General features: G+C 36.5%; 1 pseudogene; it reads right to left on the bottom strand.

The window, feature by feature from the left end:
• Positions 1-749: 749 nt before the first annotated feature.
• Positions 750-18434, bottom strand: LOC135361881 (nuclear transport factor 2-like; annotated as a pseudogene).
• Between the last annotated feature and the right edge of the window lie 1640 nt (positions 18435-20074).

The raw sequence follows: 20074 nt of genomic DNA, 5'->3' as shown, positions 1-20074 counted from the left end.
TGTTCTATACCTATTAGGGTGAAAACCTAATACACTGTGGAATTGTTTGCCATTTCCAGGGCCATCTAATTATATGTTCCCCTGTAGATAGATCTTTTGGCAAGGACAATAAAATGTTATCTTGTGTCCCTATCTGCAGTAAAACATGTTCTTTCTGTATGTTGTCTACTTGTATTCTAAGGGTGACATCAGGGAACTGAGTGAATAAAGAGTAGGCACTTGGAAGGTTGGAACGTATGTGTTCATTTAATGTCCATATAGTTGTTGACAGGCTGCTGTCCAAAAGGCCAGTGAATGGGTTTCTTGTCATAGTTATTTTTTTCAATTTTTTATTTAAATTCTTTTGCATTACTTAAGTCTTTCCAAGGCATGTGCTGGGACAACACAATCTTTTTTTTTTTATGTTATGTTAATCACCATACATTACATCATTTGTTTTTGATGTAGTGTTCCATGATTCATTGTTTGTGTATAACACCCAGTGCTCCATGCAGAACATGCCCTCTTTAATACCCATCACCAGGCTAACCCATCCTCCCACCCCCTGGTACAACACAATCTTCTCCTCTCAGATGCAACTAGCTTAGCATTCAAACAGCATGCACAATACCTTGGTAGCAGCAGTGCACTGTGCCTGCTCCCACCGAAGCCCTGCTCAGTTGTGTATATTTGGAGCATCTGCAGGAGTGTGAATAGTATTGAGAAGAGGAGGGAGGAAGAAACAGCTTGAGCTCCTAGCTGGGGGGAGTTCAGCCAAAGTTGTGCAGGGCAAACTTGAGCATGTCATTGGTGCAAACCCAAGCATTGTTGATGTTCTTTAATAGGAACATCTAGTGACCCCATGATGGGGTTCTCAGCAGCTTTGAGCTGACCCACAGCCATGCTGATGACACAGCTATCTGGCGTGGGATGATGGTCCTGAACTGTAATGCTGTGCTGGATTTTCTGGAATGGAAGCCTGGGCTGCTGTCCTTCCCACTTAAAGCTAATGTGTCAATATAAATTAGTTGGGTTCTGTCCTTATCAAATAACTGGTAGTAATGTTGAATAAAGTTGGATTCAATCTGCTCCCAAGTTGGCTTGTCTCTCACTCTGGAGCATCACCAGGCCTCATTGAGACCTGAAGGGCTGACAGTATGTCTTTCTTATCTCTTTAATTTTCTCCTTCTGGAACTCTGATGAGATATTATTTGATTGTATCTTCTATATTTTCCTCCACATTGCTTGGATTTCTCTTTCATATCTTCTATTTCTTTAATACTGTATGCTGCAATCCAACTAAATTCCTCAGATTATATTCTATTTCACTAAGTCCTTTTTAATTTATGTTTTTCTTTCCCTCAAGTTCTTTATTCAAATGCCTGCATTTTTATTTCAATAATTTCTAATTGATTATTTGTCATTTTTGCTATGGTGTCCTGGTCTTGCCTTTATGGTATCTATTCTTTCCTTCAACTCTTGATTATCTTAAAAATACTTTACTCTTTCAATTTTTCTATTATCTATATAGTTCACAATGTGTTACTTCTTTTTTAGTATATGTGCTGCCGAAGTGAGCACACACAATGTGTTACTTCTTATTTGCTTACTCTATCATGGTGGTTTGCTTCCTTTTGTGGTATGCAATTTTGACCATAATCTCATCTTCAGAATAATTGTTTCTTTTAAAAAATATTTTATTTATTTATTTGACAGAGAGAGAGTATAAGCAGGGGGAGCAGCAGAAGAGTGGGAGAAGCAGACTCCCTGCTGAGCAGGGAGCCCTACGTAGGGCTCAATCCCAGGACTCCTCATGACCTGAGCCAGAGGCAGACACTTAACAGACTGAGCCGCCACCAGGTGCCCCAGAGAGTAATTGATTCTTAAGGGATTCTTCTATGACATGGATTGTGCAGACTTACTTTAAGCAGTTTCATATTTACTTCTATTGAGCACCTATAGGTCTCAATGTTTTCAAGGCTACTTTCATAATAACTTACTAGATGGAAATTTTCATTATCCTTGTAAAGTATGAATTGTACATTTTTTCTGCATCTAGCACTTGCTTAGGGTTCTGATTCCTTGCAGATGACTCTTTTTTTCATAATACTTTCAAGATGGCCAACTTTCTTACTAAGTCTCTAGGCCAATGGAGATATTTTAATGCCTATTTTACAGAAATGTGACTCCTAGTTTTTTTTGCAGAGAGCTTAGTTCCAGTTCTCAGCCATTCAGAGATCCAAAACCCTGCCTCTTTTATTTATGTAAGTACTGAAAGTGCAAAGTCTATACAATATTCCTGGATTTTTTTATCCAATTAGTCATTTGATTTTCATTCTCATGATATTACTATCTGTATACTATCAGTATAACTCTGACTATATAATTCCCAAGCATTTAATTCCAATCTGAGCTTTAGTCCTACATTTGTACCTGTTTACTATTTTTCACATTAATGTCCACCATCACCTCAAACTCTAAGTTTCTAAAATAAATTTCTCATATTACAAAAAATTGATTTACCTTCTGAATTTCCTACAGTTGGTCCATTACTTAATGCACACTTCAGAAAACATGCCAAGCCAAATATGTCACAAGCCAAAAATAGAATTTTGTACTATGTAAGGGCTTCTGTTCTTAAAGAGAATAAATTTAAATCTTGAAATACAATTCTTATTTAGATACATATTTAATTATATATTTTGCCATGTTGTAGTTTTAAACAGTTTTCCTTTCACAATTTAATGCAAATTTAAATCCAGCAAGCCTAGAAAGATTTCATTCCACCTAATTTTTATCTTCATCTTGTTTGGATTCATTTGAGACCTATGTTTCAATTACAAGTATCAGAACTTTCTCTTTTTTTCAACTTCTCTTTCATTTGTCATGAAATGAAATTAAAATGTACCCAAATATTCAACACTTGTACCACCAAGGTGCTCCTCTACAGACATAAATGAAGATGCTACTGAAACTAAATCACTGGCTGGCAAGTAGTACCAACATGCAATAATTCATAATTATTATTTTTCAACTGTTATACAAAAGTCCAAATTAAACAAAAAAGAGGCATTTTATTTTAAAGATTTTATTTATTTGACAGAGAGAGGCACAACGAGAGAGGGAACACAAGCCGGGGGAGTGGGAGAGGGAGAGGAAGGTTTCCCGCAGAGCAGGGATCCTGATGCGGGGCTCGATCCCAGGACCCTGGGATCATGACCTGAGCTGAAGGCAGATGCTTAACCACTGAGCCACCCAGGCGCCCCTAAGAAAAGAGGCATTTTAGGGTGCTATTATGAAGTGCATGAAAATGAGGACTACATGAAGACTAACTATAAAAACCAACAAGAGATGCCTTGGTGGTTTAGTCAGTTAAACATCTGCCTTCAGCTCAAGTCACGATTCCAGAATCCTGGGATCGAGTCCCACATCAGGCTCCCCACTCAGCAGGGAGTCTGCTTTTCCCTTTGCCTCTGCTGTTCCCCCTGCTTGTGCTCTCTCCCTCTCTCTCTATCTCAAATAAATAATAAATAACAAAAAAAAGTAACAAAGCCAAGAATATTTCTTATTTGGTATTTATCTTCCTAATTACTCAACTACAAAGTAAACTTTTCCTTTTCTCTTTCTCCCTGATTCTCGATATGAAATTAGCTGAAAAGTCCTACAGATTTCTCACTGAGTGTTTTTTCTGAATTCTCAAGTTATACTATCCTCACTGTCACTATTCTAGCCCAGGATCTTATGACCTCCCTGTAGGCTTATAATTCATCTCAAAGATGTCAAATTGTCAATCTTACAGGGCTCAGAACATGCCCCTCATTTTTTTCATTTCTATAATTTTTATCATTTTGTTATCCCCAAAGAAAAAATTCTCCCTCATCCTGTCAACCACTGTCCCTACGATGCTTGTCAGAATTATATGCTCCTTTGAAACCAAATTTCAAACTCTACCTGTTCTATGAGGCTTTCATTACTATGTTAACCTGAAACAATCTCTTAAGTATTATGCAATTTGTTTGATACACATCATTATATTGCTTTGCACAGTGATGGGTATATGATGATAAAGCCAAAAAGTCCATGACAAATTTTATGGACCACTAGAATTCTGTCAACACAGGAGTCTTTACAAATATTTGGAAGCTGACATATTCTGCAGACATATTCAAATTATTTCAAATGTCTATTTATTATTCATGAGTAGATTGTAGTTTGCAATAATTCTTAGTGTAACAAACTTAATTTTTAATATGGTGCCCATGAGATATTACATGCCCTGTTTTTGTTATTCTTTTGAATTTTTGATTACAATCCTTCATTTGTCTTAACACCAGCCCTTTATGCATGCCATCCTTTATGCTTAGAATGCATCCCTTCACAGATCTTTATATCTACTTGTGTGATTTCTAGTCATCCTTCATCTTTCAGTTTAAAATCCCTTCTTCAGAGAAGCCTTCCTGGATTCTCAGATTAGCTTTGTTCCCACTGTTATACACTTTAATAGTATGTGGCACTTTTACTCTATGGAATATTTTATAATCTGAGTTTATAGACCAGTGGTGATTGATATAAATAATATCTAATAAAGAGCTTTATTCTTTATTTCCCCCACAATTTAGGGGAGGAGATGAATCCATGTATTCTGTCCAAGCAACTCTAATTAAACTCGATGATCCTCTCACATCTACTACCTATAAATTCTTAGAATTTTATTGGTTTTTAAACCAACAGAATTTATTTTATAATCATGCAATTCTACTTAAACATGTTGGTCCCATTATCTCTTTTCCCCATAATATGGGCAGTTCTGCAGTCAGCGTGCTGCCAACATATAATTTACTGGATGGTATACAATCCCTTGTGAGTGTGGAGAGTTTGGTTCTTAATCCATTCTGATTGCTTTTCTCTTGATACAATATATTTAATGTTTTTTTTTTTTTTTCTTTACTTATACCTGGAGAAGGAACATTTATGAACACCCACATTTGATATGTATTTTTAAATTTTTAAAAATTAATACTTTTATTTCCAAACAGAGGGTCAGCTCCATGAGGGTAAAGAATGTTGCCTACTTTTGTTCATCATTATATCTCCAGTTCAAGCACTATATTTTTTTAAAATTTTATTTTATTATGTTATGTTAATCACCATACATTACACCATTAGTTTTTGATGTAGTGTTCCATGATTCATTGTTTGTGTATAACACCCAGTGCTCCATTCAATACTATATTTTATACATGGATTGTGCTAAATAAATATTTGTTGAATAAATGAATGGTGAGCAAAAATCAATGAAATCACCACAATTCAGCAGCAATCCTGACAGGTAAAGTATTAAGAGGAAGTTTATAAAGCGGGGTGTGAAAGTTTAGAAAGGGATGGAGAGGAAAAGTAATTGTGAACTTGGATGAGTAAAGGATCAGAAAAATAAATCACAACATATAAGCTTTTGTCTCTAAGTTGAAGAGCTTGTAGTTTTCTTCACTCTTTATCATTTATTACCTAAATCAAGATGCAATATTCTGTATGAATAAAAACAGCCAGCCTTTGAAGTATACATATTACACCTCTTGTACTCTTTTTTTTTTTAAAGATTTTATTTATTTATTTGAGACAGAGAGAATGAGATACAGAGAGCATGATAGGGAGGAGGGTCAGAGGGAGAAGCAGACTCCCCGCCAAGCAGGGAGCCTGATGCAGGACTTGATCCAGGGACTCCAGGATCATGACCTGAGCCAAAGGCAGTCGCTTAACCAACTGAGCCACCCAGGTGCCCACATCTCTTGTACTCTTTAGGACATAATTCTTGAAATGCGACTTGCATCATTTTCAAGGAGTTGTAGCTCCTAACTCATTCACAATCTTACGTTCAGTGAAGCAGAGAGTTCCTCAGAACTAGAAAAAGCATCCCTTGGTTCTTTTGGTTAAACATCACTCTTATTCTCTCTTACTTGTTATTTCCCAGAATGAGATGGATTCAATATAGTCTTATGCCATTCATTTGTATTAACCAAACTATTAATTAAAAATCTCAAAGATATTTAATATTACCAAAATAATTCAGCTTTGTTTTTCTTGTATAATTTATTCATTTTCCTTTTTTGCATTCAGAATCTTATTTTCCATTTTTTTTCAGTCTTAGATCTTATGTTTTATATTTGTTTTAAACTAGTGAGGTTTAATTTTCCCCTGTCGTGATGTACTGAATTTGTCTTATAGTTTTCTTGAGTACATTTTTTTTTAGATTTTATTTATTTATTTGAGACAGAGAGAATGAGAGAGAGAGAGCATGAGAGGGGGGAGGGTCAGAGGGAGAAGCAGACTCCCTGCCGAGCAGGGAGCCTGATGCGGGACTCGATCCAGGGACTCCAGGATCATGACCTGAGCCGAAGGCAGTCGCTTAACTGACTGAGCCACTCAGGCACCCCTTGAGTACATTTTTTAAACCATAAAGCAATTGATGTGAATTTAAGTGTAAATTTATTAACATCGGATTACTATCATTAAAGTATAGGTGCATGCAAACAATGAATCATGGAACACTTCATCTAAAATTAATGATGTAATGTATGGGGATTAACATAAGAATAAAAAAAAATAAAAAAAAAAAGAATAGAAAGGCAGAAAATCCTGAAAAAAAAAAAGTATAGGTGCATGTTTGCCTGACGTTCTATGAGCTACCCTGCTTTCAAATGGAGTTTTATCCTTATGTATTGCTTTCTAACAGCACTGATAGAACAAGAGAAATTCGTGTTCATTTTCTTTGGCTCTTTGCTAACTGGATCTTTCAAACTCTCTTTTTCCTTTGATCAATGTGATTAGTTTAAATGTAAATCTATCTATCATCTATCTATCTATCTATCATCTACTTATCTATCATTTTCATGCATCTATAAATATATATGCATATTTATATAGTAATAATGTCATATATATAAAGACCTAGTTAATGGTTCTGCAAACATTCATGATTTATGTAGAATTCTGAATCTATATTTCATTGAACTGCATAGAGGTTTTTGAGTGTTGGTCGTTAGGTTTAGTTTTTTTTTAATCTTGCCACTTACTTTCTGTGTGTTGTTGAGACAGAAGTTCTTTCATTGATTGCTTCTCATTTTCTTTGCTGATGGCCCCCATCAGACAGACAGGCTACAAGCTAATTAGCAGAGCTTTCTTCTTGACTGCTCATTTCCTTAAACTCTCTGCAAGACAGAAACTTATGAACACTTTGCAAAATTCAACTATATACAGGATAATAATATAATAATAACAAACATTCTGTATAGATTTGAATATATTTGAGACATAATACACCAATCTATACATGCATAACTGGTAAAGGGACAATCACCATAAAGGCAATTGGGAGGGGCACCTGGGTGGCTCAGATGGTTAAGCGTCTGCCTTTGGCTCAGGTCATGATCTCAGGGTCCTGGGATCGAGCCCTACATTGGGCTCTCTGCTTGGCAAAGAGCCTGCTTCTCCCTCTCCCTCCACTGTTCCCCCTGCTTATGCTCTCTCACTCTCTCTGTCAAATAAATAAATAAAATCTTTAAAAAAAAATGCAGGTGGGATAATAATCGTGATGCCATTGAATGGAGTTACCAAAGACTCTTCCATCCAACAAAATTCAGAAAATAATGTACTTTATAGGCTACTGAGCCAAAAACCTATTTGAACTGGCCCTATCTTATATTCTGGCTCTGTTATTAATAGCTAAATGTTTTAGGTCTAGGAACTTTCTCATCTGCACCTTTGGGATAATAATAATAATAATGCACCATGGGGCATCTAAAGGTACTATATAAAAATGGGATACAAAAGAGCATTTAAGAGTATCACATGAAATTATGAAGTGAATGCACACAAATTGCTTGGCATGGCAACTTGAATACACAGTAAGTGCCTAAAAAGTATGAGCCGTTATTTTCCTGTTGCTTCTGCTGCTGTGTGGTTATTGTTATTTTTATTGTCATAGTGAAAGTTCCCATATGAGAAGTATAGAACATTTATGACATAGGTACAATGACTTTATTTCTTTACTCAAGGTCTATTTTGATTGTATTTATGAAGAAAACTAAGAATATTGGAAAGTCTTTGGCAAAAAGGCTCATTAGGTGTAGAATACAATGCCAACTCATTCTATACCTACCTTTAGGCTCAAAATCAGATAGTTAGGATTCAGTAGTCTTACAGATTTCTCATAGATTTGCAATTTACTTTGACCTGGAAAAACAACCAATGCCATCCTAAAAATTTTAAAGTTATAGATTCACACTTTGATGTATTTTCCCTGATTTGCAATTTGACATGAAGAGACTGTTTGGATCCTAATTTATTCCTACATCTGATTAACCAATTCTGAGTTCAGATGGTACTGATGATAGGGTCTTGAAAAACTTTATCTGCTTAAGAATATTATGTATTATGTATTTCTCTACCTAATACTGTATTTAATTATCTGAGCAATGTCTCCAGGATCAAAATTCCACCAAAACAGTTTTTACTAAGTACAGGCCTAGGATAACATGCTTGTTAGATCTTCTTTCTTACTACCTAAGTTAAATTTTGAGTTTGTATCTAAAATATTTAAAATATTTTTTAATTAGGGGTGCCTGGATGGTTCAGTTGGTTAAGCATCTGATTCTTGGTTTCCACTCAGGTCATGATCTCAGGGTTGTGAGATGAGCCCTGTGTTGGACTCCTCACTCAGTGGGGAGTCTGCTTGAGATTTTCTCCTGCTCTTTCTCCCTCTACTCCTCACCCCGCTTTTGCACACACAGTCTCTCTTTCTAAAATAAATAAATAAAAACCTTTGAAATATGTGTGTATGTATGTATATATATCTCCAGAAAGGAACTGTATTTATGATTTGAGGAAATAGGTTTTATTACCCCTTTTCAAAGAGTTTTTCAATGTACTTTTATTTATACAATATTATCAATGCAAAACTTTCCTTTTTGGGGGTGCCTGGGTGGCTCAGGCAGTTAAGCATCTGCCTTTGGCTCAGGTCATGATCCCAGGCTCCTGGTATCATGTCCTGCATCATGCTCCTTGCTCGGTGGGGAGCCTGCTTCTCCCACTACCTGCCTCTTCCCCTGCTTGTGCTCTCTATCTCCCTCTGTCAAATAAATAAAATCTTTAGAAAAGTAACTTTCCTTTTTTAAAGAAGGTTTTCTTCCCTTCAAGGTATCTGTCTCATATTTTCAAACTTATATGCTATATGGAACAACAATACTAATTATATACAACCAGAGCCAATGATGAAAATCTTCTGAAATTAGATAATCAAGGTCTTTTATTCAAGACCTGCACATAGTTCTAGATTTGCCCTTCAGCTCTGTAGCAATAGGGCCCTTTTTTGGATGAAGTAGTTATCAGAAAGTCCCTAAATAACTTTCTATCATTATGTCTAAAGAAGCATTTTATTAAATGGGCTAACTTTATGAACCTACATAGTAAGGTGAAAAGCCCCCATAAATTCTGTAACATTAGTACAGACAGAAATTATAATACTTCAGTTACTATCAGGAGGCAATTGGAAAACATAAATTAATGTCCCTGACAATCCTGTTATGGGGAAAGACAGTTTTCATTTGAAATACTGGCTGACAAGGCTGCAACTTTATTAACACAAACATGCCATTTAGCCTTAGGACCTACATTTTGGTAGCTGAACAAAATGCAAAAGATTTTACAGCTGCCTTTCATTGTTGTATTGAGGTAGTCCTCAAACACATCTCAAGCTTCTAGTAAGTGTACAAAATGTTATGCTAGATAGAATATGTGAGGACTACCAAAGAAATTGCAGGTATGACCCTTGCAGTCAAGTTGAGGAAGAAAGATGCAGTTCCAAAAAGAAAAAAATGAAGAAAACTACCTAGCAGTATTCCAAGTGTAATACAAATAGAAACTAAATACAAACTGTCTTTGTATAAGAACATATGTGTTGATTGTGCAGTAATGAGGCTAGACATTTGTGTGATTTTTCAGGTATAAAATTCTGTGTCTATTTTACTTTAGCTTTTCTGATTTATATAGCATATCACACAGGAAATCCATGATGAATCAGAAAAGAGGGTAGATAAGTCATCTTGACATCAATTCATACCACTTGTGCTCTGCAGCATCTTTTATCTTAATCATCCTTTTTCCAAGCCCAAGGCCAAACTTACTTGTCTACTAGTGCAGGTAGTTCCCCTACTTTCTCTCTAAAAGCTGGATAATGAACAGATCTATTAATTTTGCCTCTGTTTTTCATATTCATTCTATTCCTCCAAAAGCCTTCTCCTTTAATTAGATTTAAAACTATGGGAAGTGTTTTCTGAACCTGGCTTTTCAGGGTGAAAGGCACATGCTGCTTTAATTCAAGAACTGTTGAGAGATAACCAGGATCTCATTTTTCTGTATTATATAAAACAAGGATCTCTTGAGACAGAGGCATCTTTTCTTCCTTCATTTATTTTTGCAATATTAAAATGGCAAAAGAATCTTTTTTTAGACAGAAAGTTGGAACATTCTACAAAGGAAGTAGCCAGTGACATTTCATTCCCTTGCTCCTCAGCATAAGCACAGAACTACCTGTGAGAAGCAGTTCAGCATATTTATTATCTACCTTGTTTATACCAACTGGTGCCCCCCACACTGCAATGGAACTGCCCCTCCCAGTCACACTTGCCTCAGTCCCAGCATGGCATGCTCCCTCAACCAGAAGACAGGCCAAAACCCCTGTTCACATTGTGTCTCTCAATGCAGGTCTGAAGGGCCTTGGTTCCAGCAGCAGTGGCTGAAGTTCTCATTTCACAATCTGAGGAGAGCACACTTAACTTAAAATATGCCACACTCAGGCCAGGGACCAAACACTGCCCACAAGTGAAGAGAGCCTTTGTAGATGACTGGCCTGAAGGATAAAGCAGCCAGGACAAAATAAGAGAGCACATGTAGAATATACTGGAAACACTCCTGTAAGAGCCAGACCCTAGGAAACAGGGGAAACTACATGGCAGGACACTATAGGACTTCTTCATTATAAGGCTATCACACTCAAGAACAGGAGACATAGCTGACATTCCTAACACACAAAATCAGGCACAGAGACTTACACAAAATTAGAAGACATAGAAATGTATCCCAAATGAAAGAACAGGACAAGTCCATGGCCAGAGATCTAAGCAAAACAGAAGTAACATGACTAACAGAGAATTTAAAGCAATGATCGTAAGGATACTTAACTGAACTTGAGAAAAGAATAGAACATATGAGTGAGACCCTATTTTAAAGGATAACAGAGATATAAAGCAGAGATAAAGAGCTGAATAAACAAAATGAGAAACATGTTTGATGGAATGAACAGTAGGTCAGAGGAAGCAGAGAAATGAATTAATGACCTGGAAGACACAGTAATGGAAAGCTATCAAGTTGAACAAAAGAGCAGAAAAACAATGCAAAATGAGAATAAACTTATGGAACACAGTGACTCCATCAAACGTGATAAATTTCATATTATAGAAGTCCCCAAAAAAGAAAGAAAAGAGGAGAGAAAATTTATTTGAAGAAATAATAGCTGAAAACATACCTCATCTGGGGAAAGAAAAAGATATCTAGCTTCAGAAGCCATAGAGAACTCCCATCAAAATCAACAAAAGCAGATACAAGCCAAGATATTGTAATTAAGTTGGGAAAATATAGTGATAAAGAAAAAAAATTAAAAGCAGCAAGACAAAAAAAAGTCAGTAACTTACAAGAGAAAACTGATAAAGTAGCAGGTTTTTCAGCAGAAACATTCCAAGCCAGAAGGGAGTGTCATGATCTATTCAAATCCTGAATGGAAAAAATCTGCAGCCAAGAATATTCTAAACAGGAGGGTTATCAATCAGAATAGAAGGAGAGATAAGGAATTTGTCAGACAAACAAAAAAATAAAGGTGTTTATGGTCATTAAACCAACCCTGCCAGAAATATTAAAAAAGACAGTTTGAGTGGAAAAGAGAGACCAAAAGTGACAGTAAAAACTTAGGAAACAAAAAAGCAGTAAAAATGAATATTTCTATAAAAAGTCAGAGAAGAAACACAAAAAAATGATGTAAACTATAACATATACCTAAAACATGGGGAGAAGAGGAGTAAAAAATGGGTTCAAACTTAGACCTTCAAGTTCTTATAGACTGCTATATGCAGAAGAGGTTATATACAAAACTAAGAGTAACTATATATCAAAAACCACTAATAAATATGCAAAGTTAAAGAGGAAAAATCCAAATATATCACTAAAGAAAAACAGCAAACCATGAAAGAGATCAGAGAAAATCTTCAGAAAGAACCACAAAAGAAATAATGAAATTACAATAAATACATATCTCTCAATAATGACTTTGAATGTAAATGGGCTAAACTCTCTAATCAAAACACACAGGGTGACAGAATGGATTAAAAAAAAAAAAAGAATCATCTATATGTGGCCTACAAGAGACTCATTTTGGACCTAAAGACACCTGTAGATTGAAAGTGAGGAGGCAAAGAAGCATGTATCATGCTAAGGATATCAAAGAAAACCAGAATAGCAATACTTGTATTGGACAAAATTGGCTTTAAAAAAAAGGCTGTAACAAGAGACAGATTAGGGCACCATATAATCATAAAGGGGACAATCCAACAGGAAGTATAATTGTAAATATTTATGTACACAACATAGGAGCATCCAAATACATAAAAGTTAAAAACAAACATAAAGGAACTAATTAAAAATAATAGAAAAAATAGTAGGATGCTTTAACACCCCACTTATATCAAAGAAGAAATCATCTAAAGAGAAAATCAATAAGGAAACAATGGCTTTGAATGTCACATTGGACCACATGGACTTAATAGATATATTCAGAACATTACATCTTAATACAACAGAATAAACATTCTTCTCAAGGGCACATGGAACATTCCCCAGAATAGGTCATATATTAGGCTACAAAACCAGTCACAATAAATTCAAGAAGATTGTAGTCATACTACATATCTTTTTAGTCCACAATGCTAGGAAAATAAAAGTCAACCACAAAAAAATTTGGAAAGATCACAAATACATGGAGGTTGAATAATGTGCTAATAATGAATAGTCAAGGACACAAAAGAAGAAATCAGAAAGTACATGGAAACAAAATGAAAACACAATGCTCTAAAACCTTTCAGATGCAGCAAAAGTCAGTTCTTTCATTTAATTATATTTTTTAGGAGTTGTTCTTTCTTTTATTATGTTATGTTAGTCACCATACAGTACATCATTACTTTTTGAGGTAGTGTTCCTTGATTCATTGTTTACGAATAATACCCAGTGCTCCATGCAATACATGCCCTCCTTAATACCCACCATCGTGCTAATGAAAACCCCACCCCCTTTCCCTCTAAACCCCTCAGTTTGTTTCTAGGAGTCCATAGTCTCTTACGGTTCATCTCCCCTCCGATTCCCCCCCTTCATTTTTCCCTTCCTTCTCCTAATGTTCTCCATGCTATTCCTTATATTCCACAAATAAGTGAAACCATATAATAATTGAGTTTCTCTGCTTGACTTACTTTACTTAACATAATCTCCTCCAGTCCCAACCATGTTGTTGTAAAAGCTGGGTATTCATCCTTTCTGATGACTGAGTAATATTCCATTGTATATATGGACCACATCTTCTTTATCCATTCCTCTGTTGAAGGGCATCTCAGCTCTTTCCACAGTTTGGCTATTGCGGACATTGCTGCTATGAACATTGGGGTGCATATGGCCCTTCTTTTCACTACATCTGTGTCTTTGGGGTAAATACCCAGTAGTGCAATTGCTGGGTCATAGGGTAGCTCTGTTTTTAAATTTTTGAGGCACCTCCACACTGTTTTGCAAATTGCCTGTACCAACATACATTCAGTCCAACACTGTAAGAGGGTTCCCCTTCCTCCACAACCTCTCCAACATTTGTTTCTTCCCATGTCAATTTTTGCCATTCTAACTGGTGTAAGGTGGTACCTCAATGTGGTTTTGATTTGAGTTTCCCTGATGGTTAATGATGATGAACATTTTTTCTTATGTCTGTTAGCCATTTGTATGTTTTCTTTAAAGAAGTATCTGTTCATGTCTTCTATTTTTTGACTTGATTATTTGTTTTTTGGGTGTTGAGTTTGAGAAGTTCTTTACAGATTTTGGATATCAGCCCTTTGTAGTGTCATTAGCAAATACCTTCTCCCATTATGTGGGTTGCTTCTTTGTTCTGTTGACTGTTTCCTTTGCTGTGCAGAAGTTTTTTATCTTGATGAAGTCCCAAAAGTTCATTTTCGCTTTTGTTTCACTTGCCTTTGGAGATGTATCTTGAAAAAAGTTGCTGTGGCTGATGTCAAAGAGGTTACTGCCTATGTTCTCCTCTAGGATTTTGATGGATTCCTGTCTCACATTGAGGTCTTTCATCCATTTTGAGCTTATTTTTGCTTATGGTGTTAGAAAATGGTTGAGTTTCATTCTTCTGTATATAGCTTTCCTATTTTCCCAGCACCAATTATTGAAAAGACTATATTTTTCCATTGAATATTTTTTACTGCTTTGTCGAAGATTATTTGACCATAGAGTTGAGGGTCCATATCTGGGCTCTCTATTCTGTTCCATTGGTCTATAAGTCTGTTTTTGTGCCAGTACCATTCTGTCTTGCTGATCATGGATTTGCAACATAGCTTGAAATCAGGCAACGGGATGCCCCCAGCTTTGTTTTCCTTTTTCAACATTTTCTTGGTAACTCAGGATCTTTTCTGATTCCATACAAATTTTAGGATTGTTTGTTCCAGCACTTTGAAAAATGTCATTGGAATTTTGATCAGGATGGCATTAAAGGTATAGATTGCTCTGGGTAGCATAGACATTTTTTTTAAAGATTTTATTTATTTATTTATTTGACAGAGAGAGAGAGACAGTGAGAGAGGGAGTGAGTGAGGGAACACAAGCAGGGGGAGTGGGAGAAGGAGAAGCAGGCTTCACGCCGTGCAGGGAGCCCGATGCGGGGCTCAATCCCAGGACCCTGAGCCGAAGGCAGATGCTTAACTGACTGAGCCACCCAGGTGCCCCTGGGTAGCATAGATATTTTAACAATGTTTATTCTTTTGATCTATGAACATGGAATGTTTTTCCATCCTTTTGTGTCCTCTTCAATTTCTTTCATGAGTGTTCTGTAGTTCCTAGAGGATAGATGATTTACCTCTTTGGTTAGGTTTATTCCAAGGTATCTTATGGTTTTTGGTGCTATTGTAAATGGAATCCATTCTCTAATTTCTCTTTCTACAGTTACATTGTTAGTGTATAAGAAAGCAACTGATTTCTGTGCATTGATTTTGTATCCTGCCACATTACTGAATTGCTGTATGAGCTCTAGTAACTTGGGGGTGGAGTCTTTTGGGTTTTCCACATAAAGTATCATGTCATCTGTGAAGAGAGTTTGATTTCTTTGCCAATTTGAATACATTTTATTTCTTTTTGTTGTCTGGTTGCTGTTGCTAGGACTTCTAGTACTATGTTGAACAACAGTGGTGAGAGTGGGCATCCTTGTTGTGTTCCTGATCTTAAGGGAAAGGCTCTCAGCTTTTCCCCATTGAGGATGATATTCACTGTGGGGTCTTCATAGATGGATTTTATGCACTTGAGGAATATTCCTTCTATCCATATACTCTGAAGAGTTTTAATTAAGAAAGAATGCTGTATTTTGTCAAATGCTTTTTCTGCATCGAGAGGACCATATGGTTCTCCTCCCTCCTCTTATTAATGTGTTCTATCACACTGATTGATTTGTGAATGTTGAAATAACCTTGCATCCCAGGGATAAATCCCAGTTGGTCATGGTGGATGATCTTTTTAATGTATTGTTGGATCCTATTAACTAGGATTTTGTTGAGAATTTTGGAATCGATATTCATCAGGGATATTGGTCTAAAATTCTCCTTTTTGATGGGGTCTTTGGCTGGTTTGGGGATTAAGGTAATGCTGGCCTCATAGTATGAGTGTGGAAGCTTTCCTTCTGTTTCTATTTTTTGAAACAGCTTCAGGAGAATAGGTCTTATTTCTTCTTTGAATGTTTGGTAGAATTCCTCTGGGAAGGGGAGTTTTGGGGAAGTTTGTGATCACTGCTTCAGTCTCGTTACTTGTTATTGGCATATTCAGGTTGTCAATTTCTTCCTCTTTCAGTCCTGGCAGTTCATAGGTTTCCAGGAAGGCATCCATTTCTTCCAGTTGCTTAATTTATTGGCATATAGTTGTTGATATTAATTATAATAATTTTTTTTCTATTTCCTTGGTGTTAGTAATGATCTCTTCCTTTTCATTCATAATTTTATTAATTTGGGCCTTTTCTCTTTTCTTTTGTATAAGTCTGGCTGTGGTTTATTGATCTTATTAATTCTTTCAAAGAACAAGTTTCTAGTTTTGTTGATCTGCTCTACTGTATTTCTGATGTCTAATTCATTGATCTGTGCTCTAATCTTAATTAGTTCTCTTCTAATGAGTGGCTTAGGCATCATTTGTTTTCTCTCCAGTTCTTTAAGGTGTAAAGTTTGTTGGTGAAATCGGGATTTTTCTATTTTTTTGAGTGAGGCTTGGATGGCTATATATTTCCCTCTTAGGACTGCTTTTGCAGTATCCCATAGGTTTTGGATTGATGTGTTTTCTTTCTTAGTGGTTTCCATGAATTGTTTAAGTTCTTCTTTGATTTCTTGGTTGACCCAAACATTCTTAAGCAGAATGGTCTTTAGCTTCCAAGTGTTTGAATTTCTGCCAAATTTTTTCTTGTGATTGAGTTCCACTTTTAGAGCATTGTGGTCTGAGAATATGCAGGGAATAATCTCAGTCTTTTGGTATTGGTTGAGACCTGATTTGTGACCCAGTAGGTGGTCTATTCTGGAGAAAGTTCCATGTGCACTCAAGAAGAATGAGTATTCTGTTGTTTTAGGGTGGAATGTTCTGTAAATAACTATTAGGTCCATCTGGTCCAATGTATCCTTTAAAGCTCTTGTTTCCTTGTTGATTTTCTGCTTAGATGATCTGTCCATTGCTGAGAGTGGAGTATTGAGGTCTCCTCCAATTAACATATTGTTATCAATAGGACTCTTTATTTTGGTTAACAGTTGGCTTATGTAGATGGCTGCTCCCATGTTGGGGGTGTATATCTTTACAAATGTTAGATCTTCTTGTTGGATAGACCCTTTAAGAATGATATGATGTCCTCCTATATCTCTTACTACAGTCGTTAGCTTAAAATCTAATTTGCCTGATATGAGAATTGCTACCCCAGCTTTCTTCTGAGGTTTGTTGGCAAAGAAGATGGATTTCATCCCTTCACTTTCAGTCTGGATGTATCTTTAGGTTCAAAATGAGTCAATTGTAGACTGCATATGGTTGGGTCCTGTCTTTTTATCCAATCTGCACGCCTGTGCCATTTTATGGGAGCATTTAGACCATTCACATTGAGAGTGATTATTGAAATATATGAATTTATTGTCACCATGTTGCCTGTGAAGTCTTTGTTTCTATAGATTGTCTCTGTAAATTTCTATTCTATATCACTCTTGCAGTCTTTCTCCCTTTGTAGAACCCCCCTTAATATTTCTTGCATGGCTGGTTTAGTGATCATGTATTCTTTCAGTTTCTGATGGTCTTGGAAACTCTGCATCTCTCCATCCATTCTAAATGACAGTCTTGCCAGATAAAGTATTCTTGGTTGCATGTTCTTCTGGTTTAGTACCCTGAATATGTCTTGCCAGGCCTTTCTGGCTTGCCAGGTCTCTGTGGCTAGGCCTGACATTATTCTGATGTGCCTCCCTCTGTACGTAAGGAATCCCTTCCTCCCAAAGTGCCCTTAAGATTGTTTCCTTGGTTCTAAGATTTGTGAGTGCATTGGTTTGTTTTCCTTGATCTTGGGAAGAGTCCTCTCTGCCTCTAGGACACGAATATTTGTTTCATTTTCCAGGTTAAGGAAGTTCTCAGCTACGATTTGCTCAAATATATCTTTTAGTCCTCTCTCTCTCTACCCCCCTCTGGGATCCCAATAATTCTGACATTGGAACATCCCATGGTGTCACTTCTTTCTCTAATTCTGTTTTCACAGATTTTAAGCTGTTTGTTCCAGGCCTCCTCTTTTTCCTTCTTTTCTATCAGTTTGCCTTCTAGATCACTAATTTGTTCTTCTGCCTCATTTACCCTACTTTTAGAGTATCTAGATTATATTGGATCTCTTTAATAGCATTTTTAAGTTCTGCCAGATCAGCTTTCATTTTTGCCCTTAGAGACTCTATGTTGCCATTAATCATTTTCTTCTTTCTAGCTACTGTCTTCATAATTGTTACCCTGAAGTTTATTTTGGACTTCTTGCTTATGTCTATATTCATTTGTTCTGTGGCCAAAGTCACAGTCTCTGAGTCTTTCCTATTTTGGGGGTTCCTCCTCTTAGTCATTCTGTTGAGGGGTGGTTTAGGGAATGTACAGATTCCAAGTTATTGACTACAATCCACGCAAGATGCACCAGTTTTATAGGGATGTTAGGGTTGTAGGCCTCTTGTTCTTCCAGCCTGTCTTCTGGGGGAAGGATGGGGCTTGCTGCGCTGTTACTCAGGCAACACTGTTTAGTCAGAGTTGCCCTACTCCCTGTGTGTGTGGGGTGGATGAGTTCATTGAAAACTTGTTTACTGGGGCTTTTGTTCTCTCCCCACTTTCCCTGCTGGCTTTCAGATTCTCTTCTGAGAGTCAGAGCAGAAGTGACTGTTTCCAAACCTCTGCCTCGGAACAGAGAGATTGCAATCTGTTTTTTTGTGAGCTGTCCAGGCCACACTATCTCCGTTTCTGTCTGTGCTGTTAAAAACTGCAGTGTCCTGGGTTGTGTGCCCCTCAGCTTCCAGGTTGGGGCATGTCTCTGCCCTGCTTATGGCAGCTCCCTCCCCCTTACATTTATCTTCTGATATCTGCCCTGAGAATCACCTCAAAACCAGCCACTGGGGATATTTTGTTTGTAGAGATCCAGATCTATCTTCTCACATCTCAGCCTGATTTTGTGTGTGTTCAGAGTGGTCTGGTAGATATCCAGCTCAATTCAGGTGACTGGTTGAAATAGGGTCCCCTACTCCTCCACCATCTGCAAAAGTGGTTCTAAGAGGGAAGTTTATAGCAATACAAGGCTACCTCAAGAAACATGAAACATCTCAAATGAACAACCTATCCATACACCTAAAGGAGCTAGAAAAAGAACAATAAATGAGACCAGCAGAAGGAAAGCAATAATAAAGATTAGAGCAGAAATAAATTATACAAAACAAAAAAAAATAGAAGAAATCAATGATAGCAGGAGTTGGTTCTTTGAAAGAATCAATAAAATTGATAAACCTCTGGCCAGATTTTTTAGGGAAAAAAAAGAAAGGACTCAAATGAATAAAATCATAAGTGAAAGAGGAGAAATAACACCCAACACTACAGAAATACAAACAATCATAAGACAATATTATGAAAACTACATGTCAACATTGGAAACCTAGAAGAAATGGATAAATTCCTAGAAACATTTAAACTACCAAACCTGAAAAAGGAAGAAATAGAAAATTTGAACAGACTGATGACCAGCAAAAAACTGAATCAGTAACCAAAAAATTCCCAACAAACAGTAGTCCAGGATCAGATGGCTTCAGGGGAAATTCTACCAAACATTTAAAGTAGACTTCATACCTATTATTCTCACACTATTCCAAGAAATAGAAGATGAAGAAAAACTTCCAAATTCATTCTATGAAGTCAGTATTACCCTGATACCAAAACTAGATAAAGTCACCAGTAAGAAAGAGAACTACAGGCCAATATCCCTGATGAACATAGATGCAAAAATCCTAAGCAAAATAAAATAGGAAACCGAATCTAACAATATATTTAAAAAAAATCATTCACCACAATCAAGTGGGATTTACTCCTGGGTTGCAAGTTTGGTTCATTATTCGCAAATCAATCTATGTGATACATCACATCAATAAGAAAAAGGACAAGAACTATGTGATCATTCCAATAGATGCAGAAAGAGCACTTGACAAAGTACAGCATCCATTCATGATAAAAC

The sequence above is a fragment of the Mirounga angustirostris genome, unplaced genomic scaffold, assembly GCF_029215605.1.
Source record: "Mirounga angustirostris isolate CCGP_5_RB_7025 unplaced genomic scaffold, mMirAng1.0.hap1 SCAF_11, whole genome shotgun sequence".
In the NCBI taxonomy this organism is placed as follows: domain Eukaryota; kingdom Metazoa; phylum Chordata; class Mammalia; order Carnivora; family Phocidae; genus Mirounga; species Mirounga angustirostris.
Note: the sequence above shows the minus strand (reverse complement) of the source record. Positions and strands in the feature narration are given on the sequence as shown.